Source organism: Enhydra lutris, unplaced genomic scaffold (genome assembly GCF_002288905.1).
Source record: "Enhydra lutris kenyoni isolate GAN:26980312 unplaced genomic scaffold, ASM228890v2 scaffoldscaffold32, whole genome shotgun sequence".
Lineage (NCBI taxonomy): Eukaryota > Metazoa > Chordata > Mammalia > Carnivora > Mustelidae > Enhydra > Enhydra lutris.
This window is the reverse complement of record NW_019154116.1, coordinates 19,543,664-19,557,815: the sequence shown is the minus strand read 5'-3', so window position 1 is coordinate 19,557,815 and position 14,152 is coordinate 19,543,664. Positions and strand designations below refer to the sequence as shown.

Here is a 14,152-nt window from a genome sequence, read left to right as displayed (position 1 = left end):
GACTATTACATTTAGCAATCAACATGGGTGTAAAAAACAAACAAAGAAACAAACAAAAAAACAACTACATTAAAATGCTTTGTTGGAATGCTTTACACTTTCCACAGAATAGAAACTAAAATAAACTTGTTATACAATTAGTCACAAATACAGTCCTCGAGCTTTTTGCCCATACACAGTCTAAAACATATCTTTTTTTGTAGCAGCCAGGCACTGCCACCACTGTGCTTGGCCAAGTTCACAAATCTGTTATAACCTGTAGTTTCCCTATCACTTCTCTGGATCTTCCATCATGCTAAGCTTTGCTTCCTGGAAGGACTTAAAAACCTCTTGTCACTGGCAAAGCTACTGCTGCTGCCGCTGGAACCACCACAGCCATCTTGATTTTGCGGTTTGGCAAAGTATTGGCCTCCACCACCATAGGGGCCAGAGCTTCTGCCTCCAAACTTCCTTCCGTTCATGGACCCAAAATTTGAAGACTGATTGTTGTAATTGCCAAAATCGTTATAGCTTCTGACAGTTCCAAAGTTCCTCTCATCATTACCAAATGGATTATAGCTATCCCCACTGCCACCATACCCATCACCAGAGCTACTTTACCCACTGACATTTTCTTCATGACCAAAGCTGTCATTTCCATCAAAACCACCTCCACAACCACCACCAAAGTTTCCAGAAACACGCTGACCTCTTTGGTTAGATGAAGCACTCATCGTCTCTTGCTTGGATAGGGTTTTCCTTACTTCATAGTTGTGGACATTCATAGTATGGTATTTTTGCATGGCAAGCCAGTCTATGGAGTTGTAATCATCAAATGTAATAAAAGCAAACCTTTTTTTCTTGCCACTGCCTTGGTCAGTCATGATTTCGTCACTTTAATTTTCTCATACTGTTCAAAATAATCTATAGATAATGTTCTTCAGTGTCTTCTTTAATGCCACCAACAAAAATCTTTTTCACAGTTAAGTGGGCACCAGGTCTTTGAGAATCGTCTCTTGAGAGAGCCTTCTTTTGTTCCACACTCTTCTGTCCACCTTGTGTGGCCTTGAATTCATGGTTGCATCCACTTCCTCCACGCTGGCATAGGTAACAAACCCAAAGCCTCTGGAGCCCTTGGTATTTGGATCTCTCATTACCACACACTATGTAAATGTTCCCCATTGCTCAGAATGGCTCCTCAGGCTTTCATGGGTTGTTTCAAACCTCAAACCTCCCATGAAGAGCTTCTGCAACTGTCTAGATTCTTTGGGAGACTCTGACTTAGACATGCCTGCAGTGGGAAAAGAGACCTTAAAATGATGCTTCCTCGGCAGGATCCGTGGGCAGAAAGGGGAAATTACGTATTTTTTTAATCAACTTTTCTGTAAACCTGAAACTGCTCTAAAAAGAAGCCACTAATGATCAAACAAAAATAATAGTGTTTATAATTATTTTTAAATATTTAATTTATTTATTTGTCAGAAAAAGGGAGAGAGCACAACTGGTGGGGGGGCAGCAGGCAGAGGGAGAAGCAAGAGTCCCTCTGAGCAAGGAACCGATTATGGGACTTGATCCCAGGACTCTGGGATCAGGACCTGAGCCAAAGGCAGGTGCTTAACTAACTGAGCCATTCAGGCATCCCGATTATGTTCATTGTTTTAATTAATAATTATCAGGCAAAAAAAAAAAATACAAAACATACAACACAAGCAAGTTCTTTAAAATCCCACATATCTACAACCTCTGCATCTTCTCCTTACCAGCCAGACCTATTTTGTCTCTAAGTCCACATTTTCTACTAACTTTTCAACTGCCTTTATCTGAATTCTAATCCCATATGTTATTCCTGGAAACAACTGTCTCTAAGGTAATAAATCACAGCATTTCTCTAAATCCAGTGGATAGTTCAACTCTCATTTTACTTGATCCAGTGACAGAATTTGGCAATATTGTAATATTTTTCCTTCTTTAAATAATTTGTGTGTGTGTCTATGTGTGTCTGTGTGTGTGTGCAAGAGAAAGTGAGAAAGAGAGAGTTTGAGAGAGGATATTGTACTGCCTTGCTTTTTTGTCAACATCTTTGGCCATTCCTCAGTAAATATCTTTTCAAGCTCATTATCTTCCTCCTCTCTGCAAATTACAGTATTTCTGCATTTTTTGGTTGAAAACCTTCTTTGTGTTTATTCTAAAATTTCTCCCTTGAAAATAAAATGCTTCATTTGTCATCAATGGGCTTGATATATTCCAGTTTTCTCATCTGAGTTTCTGATCAAGGACATGATCAAATCTACTTGCGTGTTTTAAAGTTACTTTAAATCAGCAAGTACACACGAAATGTATGTTCTCCTTCAAAAGTCAATCCTTTCTTAGAAAATATCATTTTTTTAACCACTTGAAAAAAATGAAACAACAAAAGTTCATTCTGATAACATCTTTCCATCTTGATCCATATCCAAGGGCTTTAGTTTCAAGTAATAGAAAACTCTAGCTGGTTTAAACCAAGGAGTCAATATATTGACAACTTTAACTTAATAGTTTCGTGGTTAGATGGAATCCAGACATAGTTCTTTGATAGCACTAGTTATGTGTCTTGGTGATTCTCTTTTCTCTACCCTTATCTGTATCTAAGCTTCAATCTAAGGTTGCAAAAACACTAACAGCCATACACAGCTGTATATGTTTCATTATTCAGAGTCAGGGCAGAAGGACATAACTCTTCTGACAACTCTAACATGAAAGCTTTATTTTCTTTTGGTATGAAGATTCTTGGGTCCCTTGAATAATCTTAAGCCATAAACTTACCAGGCATAGGATAGTATTGGTTTTTTTAAACTAATCAGGGTCTATCCTTGCAATGATTGGATTAGTCACATTTAGGAAAATGGGGTAGGGTTTGAAGGATTATGTAAAAAAGGCAATAGCAAACTTCAGAATCTATCATTGGTCACCTTAATATTCATATATACCCTCTTTCTCGTACAGAAAGTTTCAAAAATAGACATGTTTAAATGCATCATATTCAAACCATTTTCAAAGGGAGACAAATCACTGTTTATTCCATTTGCTACGTTAAGCTTTGTTTCTAGAAACTCTGCTATATCAGCTCTCATTTCAATTGTATATCGTCAGTGCTCTTCATATTCCAGCAACTGATGTCTACTTCTAACACACATGATCTATACTGAAAAAGAAAGAACAGAATATGTGCAAGGAGCCACTTGAGTTAAGGCGCTTTTGTTTGAATTAGTCAATACAGTGGGATGCTAAGATGTTTAACATGGGTGAATCGGCAGTAGTGGGGACCAAAGATTGGCTACATAATGAAGAATAGGAAGATAAAGACCAAACTGTAACAGTTCTAAATGATAAAACTAAGAATTATGAATCTGATAGCCAAAAATATTAAGTAGGGTTACAATGATGTCACTTTTAATAATTATGAATTACCCTGTGCTAGTACAAAAAGGAAGGAGTCACGAAGTTATTTAGTCAAGTGAAACAGTATTAAGCAGTGAGATTTGTTCAAGAAAACTTGAAAAAAGTTAATAACCCTGTGGCTGTAGGATAATGAGAGAGGTGAGGAATCAAGCACATACTGTATGTTTTGAATGTTAGTGGACTTTTTTTTTTTTGCATGCAAATCTTATTCGTATTTGTATTTAAATCTTGTCCTTGCAAAATGAGATAGGAAAGGTATCTTTTTTCTATTGTCTAGATGAACTTGTGTAAAGCAGATAATTTCCCCTTAAGTATTTGAAGGAATCTACAAATGAAGCTCATCCAAGACTGGAGTTTTCTTTGTAAAAAGGTATAAAATTACAAATTCAAGTTTATTAATAGTACAGGATTATTCAAATTTCCTATTTTTTCTTGCATTAGTTATACTGAATTTTTTTTAAAGACTTTTATTTATTTATTTATTTTATAGATAAGAGAGGGAGAGCATGAGGGCAAGTAGCAGAGGGAGAGGGTCAAGCAGATTCTGTACTGAGTGCAGAGCCCCATGTGGGGCTCAGTCCCACAACCCTGAAATCATGACCTGAGCCAAGATCAAGAGTAAGACGCTTAACCAACTGAGCCACTCAGACGCCCCTAATTATATTGAGTTTTTAAGAAAATTATTTTTATATACAAATTTAAAATTTTCTTAATTTTTAAAAGCTTTTTATATTTATAAGATATATATATATAGAGAGAGAGAGAGAGAGAAACATTTTTTTATTCCTGGCAGAGAAAAATGTTTTTTTTTTTCAGTTTTATTAATACGATAAATTTTATTTTCAGTTATACATTTTTGTTTTTAAAGATTATTTTCTGATCTCATATTTATCATAATTTCCATCTATTTCTCTCAGAATTATTTTGCTTTGTTTTTTCTAGCTCTAGGTACTGCTCTATTAGTTTCCTGTGGTTGTTATAACCAATTTGGTGGCTTAAAACAACAGAAATTTATTCTCTCATAGTTCTGGATGCCAGAAATCCAAAATTAAGGTGTTGAAAAGGCTGTGCAACTGGGAAATCCTCTTAGAGAGATTCTAATGTTTGCCTTTTCCAGCTTCTGGTGCTCCAGGCATTCATTAGCTGAAGATGCATCCCTCCAATCTCTTCCTCTGTAGTCACACTGCTTCCTCCTTTTCTGTCTATCATCTCCCTTGTGGATCTCTGACAAGGAAACCTGATATAGAACTAAGGGCCCAAGGGAATATACAAGTTGTTCTCTTTATCTCAAGATCCTTAACTCAATCCCATCTATAAAGACTCTTATTTTAAATAAGGTAACAGTCTCAGGTTCTGCAAATTAGGATGTTGACATACCCTGTAGAGGGCTACCATTCAACTCACTGTGCTTTGGTAGTTAAAGACTTAAATCAAATTTCTGTGGTGGACTTAAGGCTATAAATTTCCCACTGAAGACTGATTTTGCAGGTTCTCCCAAGTTATGATCATTTTACTTGCATTATTTGTTTCAAAATATTATTAGATGCAAAATGTTTTGTGATTTCTTTATTGAAACATGATATGTAACCTATTTAGAACTTTCTTGCTTAATACCTTTTTTTTTTTTAAAGATTCTATTTATTTATTTGGCAGATAGAGATCACAAGTAGACAGAGAGGCAGGCAGAGAGAGAGAGAGAGAGAAGGAAGCAGGCTCCCTGATAAGCAGAGAGCCCGATGTGGGGCTCCATCCCAGGACCCTGCGATCATGACCTGAGCCGAAGGCAGAGGCCTCAACCCACTGAGCCACCCAGGCGCCCCAGCTTAATACCTTTATATCTTGTTTTTGGTATTGATTTTTAGATTCCTTTCACTGTGGTTAGTAAATATATGCAGCATGGTTTTGATCTTTGAAATAAATGTATATTTGCCCAGAATTAGGCCAGTTAAAAGTTTCCATATTTTCTTGAAAATAATTCCGTTTTTAGGGGGATATGGTTCTATGTGTGTGACTTTTGTCAAGTTTCTTAATCTTGATAGTCAAATGTTATCTTTCCTGAGCTTTTGTCTGGCTTTTTATGCTATGGAGTAAGTTGCATTGATATCTCAAATTATGATTCAATATTTTTCAATTTCAACTTTTGTCAGTTGTCACCTTATTATATATTTTGAAGTTATTATCTGCATTAAAATTTAGAATTTAAAAAAAAATTAAGATTTTTTTACCTTTTCAAATTGAACTTTTTTTTTTTTTTTAAAGATTTTATTTATTTATTTGACAGAGAGATCACAAGCAGGCAGAGAGGCAGGCAGAGAGAGAGGAGGAAGCAGGCTCCCTGCTGAGCCCGATGCAGGGCTCGATCCCAAGACCCTTGAGATCATGACCTGAGCCGAAGGCAGTGGCTTAACCCACTGAGCCACCCAGGTGCCCCTTCAAATTGAACTTTTAATCATAACTAAGTGTTCCCTTTTATATTATATAATATTCCTTACTGCAGGTCTACTTTGATTCATAATATTACATTATCATCAACTTAAATGTTCATATATGCTTCAATGGCAAACGACACACAGAATATCAGGCTAATTTCTTGGTTGTTTTCTCCAACCGTTTCAAAAATTAGGTCTCTTTGGCAATCTAGAAGTTCAGTTTTTATCTCCTTATTCCAGTGAAAGGGCCAAAAATCTCAGGATGCTCTTTCCTCCTCAGTTTCCATTCTCTGCACTGTTTTTGCTTGTTTGTTTGGTTAGATTTTATTTATTTACTTGACACAGAGAAAGAGAGAGAGAGAGACAGCAAGAGAAGGAGGAAACACAAGCATGGGTAGTAGGAGAGGGAGAAGCAGGCTTCCCTCCGAGCAGAGAGCCTGGAGAGGAACTAGATCCCAGGACCCTGGGATCATGACCTGAGCAGAAGGCAGACGCTTAAGGACTGAGCCACCCGGGCTCCCCTCCATTTTCTGCACATGACCTTAATGAAAAAGCAGTGGGAAGTGTGGGACTCATGTCATAAGGCCATCCTTTTCTCTGAGGTATTGGTCACTCAAGTTTAGTTGATTTTGTTGTACTCTGAAGCTTTCAAATAATTTATTTGTGCATTGTATCCAATATTTATAACTGATCTCTATAGGAGGCTTTAACTCTGACATAGCTAGAAACCATGATGTTTTTACGTAGTGGGTTGGGGGTAAGTGGGCCATACCAGAACAGGCATCTGTTGCTTGATTACCATTCATTTCAAATCATGCCTTGAGGCAATCTGCCCTTTGACATGGACTCTCAGCTTATTGCATTCAAAGTTCTAATACTTCTTCCAAAGCCTTGATTCAACTCACAGCTCTTCTTCTGTGTTAGTTGCTGTAAGAGGAGACACACACATCTGTAACTTGTAGAATAATAGAAGTTCCTTTCTCTGTAAAGGAATGGTTGAAATGTACTAGGCTAGTTTAGCAGCTCTTTCATTATAAATATGCTGCTATTTCAATCTCTGTGTTCACGGTGGCTGCTGTGTTTTTCACCTTCCACCAGCACTGGTTAAGACCTATAGACGTAGGGTGACAGATGCTCATTCTTGTTTAGAAAAGCCCAGTAAGTGGGATACTGGTTCAAGTATTTGGACATAGAGCCACAACATGCTGCATTAGTTAAGATAAAACCTCAGAGATCTACTGTTAAAGAAGGAAGCAGACATAACTATACAACTAGCCATTCCTGCCATCTTCCTTTGCTTTCCCAGGGATGAACAAGATGTTTCTGTGGCATAGATTTTTTTTAATTTCTAAAATTTTAATTTTTAATTTATTTTAAAATCTACTTTAACTTTTAATATTTATGTAAGTTTGTATGTATGTATTGTTTTAGTTTTAGAAGTAGAGTTTAGTGATTCATCATTTACATACAACACCCAATGTTCATTACATCAAGTTCCCTCCTTAATGTTCATCACCCAATTATCCCATCCCTCCACCCACCTCCCCTCCAGCAGCCATCAGTTTGTTTTCTATAGTTAAGTGTCTCTGATGGTTTGTCTCCATGGATGTTTAATGCCAAACACAAATCTCAAAGCTCTGGTCTTTTATAAGGTGTCAGATCTTTCCACTTTCACTCCTGCAAGATAATTTTCTACCAAATGATTATTAGTGCTAGGTGACAGTATTCTCCAAAGATTCGCTCATGATAAAATTATACTGTCTAAAGTGCATTCTTCTTAGCCAATATATAGCTTATTATATCATACTCAATAATATATAATATAATATAATTCTTAATATAATTAAGAATTTATTTTTTTATGCAGGCTTTCAGGTCAGTTTCTTCTGAGTCCTGCAACACATTTCATTCTCTCTTTGGCTGACATTTATCCTATCAAATTCCAGTTTTGTGAAGTAGTGTTTAAGTTCAATTCTGGAAGCTCATGGTAGGTATCACACTTATAATTCATTGTATGTTATACTTTGGCCTCCCGGGAGAGAAGTGTCAATATCACCACTTTTAATACCTGGATACTCTAAGTCCATATGGCAATTCCATCCCTTTTATATAATTTAGTTGTTTATCTTTGTTAATCAGCCTAACGTCTGTTTCTAGGACAGTTAATATCTGTTTCAAGGTACAATAGAAATAGAAGTACAGAATATAATTCCTCTTTAATAATTTTTAAAACTTATTTTATATCATTTTAGATGAAACATTATTGGAGTTAGTCATGATGACCAAATTGGAAGTATCTCATATGACTGAATGAATCTTTAATACATTCAGAAGAACTTCTCATTCTGCAAATTGATTATCACCATTGTATTTTTCCTAAGGATCATTTCTGATGGACTAACTTTCTCTGAAAATGTAAATATATGGTTGCCTAAGTATTTCAAGTTTCAGTATTTTATCTTTCTTAAGGAGATATATTTGATAAATGGAAAAGAGGCTTTCACCTAGTCAAGTGTACTCACACTAGGACAGCTGTTGTGGATTGTTTATTTAAACTGTGCTTTTCTGTCCAGCCCATATGTATTGTCCAAAAAAAAAAGATATTTTGCAGGGAAGAGATATTTTGTCAATAGCTCTTGAAAGGGAAAATGAATGAAATCAATTAACAATTATAAAGAGGAAACTGAGGAATAATGAATTCCCATTTTTTTTAAAGATTTTATTTATTTATTTGACAGATAGAGATCACAAGCAGGCAGAGAGACAGGCGCAGGGAAAGGAGGAAGCAGGCCCCCCGCTGAGCAGAGAGCCCGATGTGGGTCTCCATTCCAGGACCCTGGGATCATGACCTGAGCCGAAGGCAGAGGCTTTAACCCACTGAGCCACCCAGGCGCTATGAATTCCCATTTTTATGTGTCATATATGAGTTGACATTTGAAAATTCACATGGGGCTATCTAAAAAGCATGAGGTAACTGATGTTTAGAATTCCAGAAATTTCACTAGATTCTACACTGAATAATCTATACAAATATGTATATAAGGAATACCTTTCTGATAAATGTTGAAAGTAAATCCCAGATCACTAATATTCCATTAAGAAGGTTAAATTTAATTGTGTGTGTTATAGTTTTTATCTTTCTATTTCCCCACTGACAAGGAAAATGTAATTATTTTTGAAACATGATGATATGCTAAAAATGTGTGACCTTTCCACAGTTTAAGCAATAAAGCTCACTCCAGGGTGTTCTGTTGTGGCATAATTTTAAAAAACTAAACTACACTGATTTTTATTAAATATGCTAACATACCAATTACCAATGGCATATCCTATGAAGTGTTGTAAAGGACCACCAAGTATCAAATGCAGGATTGCTTAATATTTAAGAAACTCTATTTTTCTTTCTTCTTTCCTTTTTTTTTTTTAAGATTTTATTTATTTGACAGAGAGAGACATAGTGAGAGAGAGAACACAAGCAGGGAGAATGGGAGAGGGAGAAGCAGGCTCCCCACTGAGCAGGGAATCCTATGTGGGGCTCCGTCCCAGCACCCTGGGATCATGACCTGAGCCGAAGGCAGACGCTTAACGACTGAGCTGCCCAGGTGCCCCAGAAAATCTATTTTTCTACCATTGTGTTTACCTATATACATGATAATTGTCAAGATTATTCTTATTTAAAATATTTATTTTAGTGTATAATAAAAAATTCCCCATACAAAATACAATCTTATTTTCATATGTTCAGAAAACCAGGTGTTCCTTTTCCAGCGGAAAATTACTGATACATTAATATTACATAAATAGAAGAAAACAAATTCTATACCAAAAACATTGAATGACTTTAAAAATTGGGAATTAATACTTCCAACTGTATTTTTTCTTGTGTTATAGAGATGCTCAGAAACCAGAAGTCCCTTAAATGGGCCAATTCCAAAGTTGTTTAAACATCATCCTCATCACAATTTAATGTTTAATGAATTCTGGCTAGCTTCATGAGTTAGTATTTTTCACTAGACAGAACTTTGTCTTACTTCACTAGTTGTAGATTACATATGATTCTTTTTTTTAAAATTTTTTGTTTATTTATTTGAGCAAGAGAGAGAGAGAGCACACACAAGCAAGGGGGAAAGGTAGAGGGAGAGGGAGAAGCTCATTCTGCCCTGAGCAGGGAACCTGACATGGGGCTTGATGCTCAGACTTGGATCATGACCTGAGCTGAAGTCATCTGCTTAACTGACTGAGCCACGCAGGCGCCACTCTGATTCTTAATGAACTATTTATGTTTCTTTGACAAACCAAAGCAGCACTGCATGTGCCCCAAGTTGTAAAATGTCAAACACATTTTAGTGAAAGTGTAAGAACAACTATTTGTTGAGGATTTACATAAATTAGCTCATGTAATTCTCTCAGCAGCCCCATAAGGCAGAGTAATTAGTCAAAATAATATGAGTTTCTATAACAGATAAGGTTCCAAATATCAGTGGCTTACTTAACACAATAGAATTTAATCTTATTCATGTGAAGACTAAATAAGGACTTCCTGATTAGGACTCAATTCCATTGCATCCATTCAGGAAACCAGATTGATGAAAGCTCTTCCCCCTTCAACACAATACTGTTGTGGGCATCAGTATCCAGTAAGCAGATGGATAGATGAAAGAATTGCATTTGGGAAGTTACGATAAGCCAGATTCTATTTTCATTCCACTGGTTCTAACTCTGTCACAGAGTAAGTCCTCAGAAAATAGGGAAAATGGTCTGTTTTCTGTGCTACCAGTCTCTATCTCAGTTTCCCCTTCTATTCATCAAATACCAATGTCATCATTTTTTTTCTGCATGTGGAATATGTTCATTCTTTCTCTGATGAAGATTCAAGGTGTTCCCAGCAAATGTCCACATCCAATTAGATGGAACTATGATGCTAGAATATATGAACCAAGTAGATGAGTAATTTGCTCTCAACTCATACAATAAACAAGGTAGAGTAGAAGCAAGATCATTGCAAATAACTTCCCTAATTTTGAAAATGAAATATGGAGATACTCCAGGGCAATGGTAAAGTTCTGCCAACTGGAATTGAAAAGATCCTTGATTACAACCTAATTTTGCTCTCTAGAAAAAAATGCTCTCATCTATTGGCTTTTGAAGCCCTTTGCTCTGCTTTCTGGGACATCCTTTGCCCTCTCCTCTGAGGCCACATAAACTGAATATTGAGGCGGAAGGCTACCTCTGGTAAGGAAGGCTTCCATAGACAGCCTCCTACCATGCAAGTTTGTGAACTTGAGTTCTGTTAAAAACGTGTATGGTCAAAATATACTTTAGTTCCAGTTGCTAGTTTCACTGGCATTATAATTCCCTTGAAAGACTAGTATGCTTCTAATTTATTTGTTTCTAGACAGTACCATGTGCTGGTAACCATACCAGAATTCTGTACTAGATAAAATTTCAAAATATAATTCATTTCCTTGCCTTTGCATTCTATTCTCTTCTTTCCCAAACAAATGACAGCTAAATTGAGGCAATCAGACTTGTGTGGAAAAGAAATACTCTTAGTCATATTTTTGTCACCAGAATGATTCTTAATTGGCTGCTTGTACATGATTTTTTTCAATTTATTTTTCCCTTTGAGGTGCAAAAAAGAACCAATTTATTTAGCCATTGAGGCTGCACATTAACTAGCAGTTTCCATTCCAATAGGTAAAGTTATTGTGTCATTTATAGGTGAGAGCAATGAAGTATAAGCTACGGGTTATGTGACATATCTTGTGTTAAATAACTAGCAGTTCTGAGGCTAAGATTTAAATACAGCCATTTTCCCTAAAGAGAACATTCTCTTCTTATAGTGTCTCTCACGTCCTTTATCCCTTGCCCATAGCATTTCTGCCCATAGCACCGTCAGTGCGCAAATACCCATCTTTATGGCATAGAACTGGAATTGGCTTTATCACATGCCCCCATCATCCTCATTAATTCTTATCATGAATTTCTTCAGATCTAATCTCTCCTCTATTTTCAGTGATGACTGAAGTTCTTATGCTTATATTCTCACTAAAATGGATATCTGGAAGTGTCTGATGTTAACATTCCATCTATACTCACAGACAAGTCCAGATTTTTCTTAGCCTGCCACAACAGCTCCTGCTATATATGCAAATCTTCAAACATGTGACAAATTTGCATTTTTGCAGTGGTATTGAATTTATATTTTAAGATCCATGCACATATGTTAAGTCTAGGGGTATATATATGTGTGTTTGTGTGACCACATCATATGATTTTTCATAGCAATTTGAATTAGAGTAGAAAAATATTTTGAGTGGCACTATGTGATATATTTATTGTGTGTTTTCTCTTAAAAATATTACCTTTACTTAAACATTATTATATTTTTGTATTCACGCCTGTCAATTAGCAGATGCTCAGAAATTTAAATGAACATGTGAAGACCCAGGATGAAGATCCAAAGGCAGTAGGTCTGGGAGAGACCTTTCTCTCTCTCTCTCTCTTTTTAATTCTGTACTGCATTTTGATGCTTTGGTGGAACACCACTGCTTTTTTTAACAGTCTGTGATAGGTGGAATAATGGTCCCCCATAATGATGATGTTTTAGTTCTTGGAACTTGGGAATATGTTACCTTGGCATGCCAAAAGGGTTTTAGTAGATGTGATGAAGATTGAGATTAAGATACAATTAAAACTGAGATGGGAAAATTATCTTAGATTATTCTGGTGGTCACAAGCTTATCACATAGATTCTTAAGAACAAAGAGTCAATCCCAGCTGAGATCAGAGGGAGCTGTGGTCATAGTGGTGTTCCCAGAGAGCCATGGAAAGAAATCAGCAAGATTTAATAATTTATTAATCACTGGCTTTGAAGACGATAGAAGGAGTCAAGAGCCAAGGAATGTTCTCACCTCAAGAAGCTGAAAAAAACAAACAAATGGATTCTCCCTTAAAGCCTCCAAAGACGAATGCAGCCCCACATACTTATTGATTTTAGCCCAGTGAGACCTGTGTTAGACTACTAACCTGCACAACTCTAAGATATTAAATATGTGTTGTTTTAAGCCACTAAATGTGTGGTAATTCATAGCAGCAATAAAATAAAACTAATATGCTATCTTTATAATTCATCTATAACTTCATTTTAACACCTGATTTTATCCTATTTACTTTAGTTGAATCTCTTTGTATTAAAGAAAAAATAATGTCAGCATCTACCTTGTTTTACAAAGCATGAAATTTCAGTACTTTACATAATCATGAGTGGGGAGCAGGTTTTCTCATCACTCCAAAATTGACAATGAGGATACTCCGCTGAGGACAGAGGAAAAAGCTTCCCATTTTAGTACTCAAGAAAGTCATAATATTTGTGGTGTCTGAAGATGGGACACTACTTCCTCTCCATAGTGCCTATGTTAAAATGTACTATATTAAAATGCACAGTTCACCAATTGGTTTGTAGTGAACTGCAGAAACTGACCTAATTAGAAACTAGTTCTAATTTTGGGACAGCACTTTCAAAGGAAGTACCTTAGTAACTGACACAGCTCCCTTTAAGTCCGAGGACTTTTTTGTTTCTTCCTGGATATTTCTGTTAGTAGGAGAATTGATACTTGGCTGCATCAGTTGGATAGTGTGTCTGGGAAGAAATGTGTAGAAACCATATCTTTTATCAGATAAATCTTTATATCCTTAGCATGGGGCTTAGTCTAAAGAAAGTGAGCAATAAATATATCATGAATCTATGATCTAATGTAATGTGGAAGGCAAAATAAAAACACTAAAGAATATATATCAATCAAATGCAATCAGATAGTATATGCTTTATATCCCTAATATAGATTACAGAGTTTTCACTAAAATGATGCTCTTTTCTATGTAAAAGTTTTTTACGTTCATATCTCATGCATGAGTATGCAGAGAATAGCTAATAGCCCAGAAAGACAAGAAGGTCATATTCAGATATAATAATTACATAGACATGACTGAATTAACTGATAATGAGAATGAAGATAAACATGGACTTTTATTACTGTGTGGTAAATGGTTTAAAATTGATTTTGTTTTAACACAGTCACACTTTCAAAAATGTCATATAGCCAAATGACCTTTTCTAAGAAACAAAAATATCTATGGTTATATAAATATTTTGCTAAATGATTTTATGCTTGGGTAACTTTTTTTCTATTTAAAATTCATTACTTTGTACACTTAAATGGCAAAAGATATACTATCTTAAAAACCAACAGTCATTTAAAACTGGTTATTTTCTAAAGTCAGTATATGGCACAAGATAATTAAAA

General features: G+C 35.8%; 1 pseudogene; it reads right to left on the bottom strand.

Moving 5' to 3' along the window:
• Nucleotides 1-290: 290 nt before the first annotated feature.
• On the bottom strand, nucleotides 291-1,268 carry LOC111153418 (annotated as a pseudogene).
• Between the last annotated feature and the right edge of the window lie 12,884 nt (nucleotides 1,269-14,152).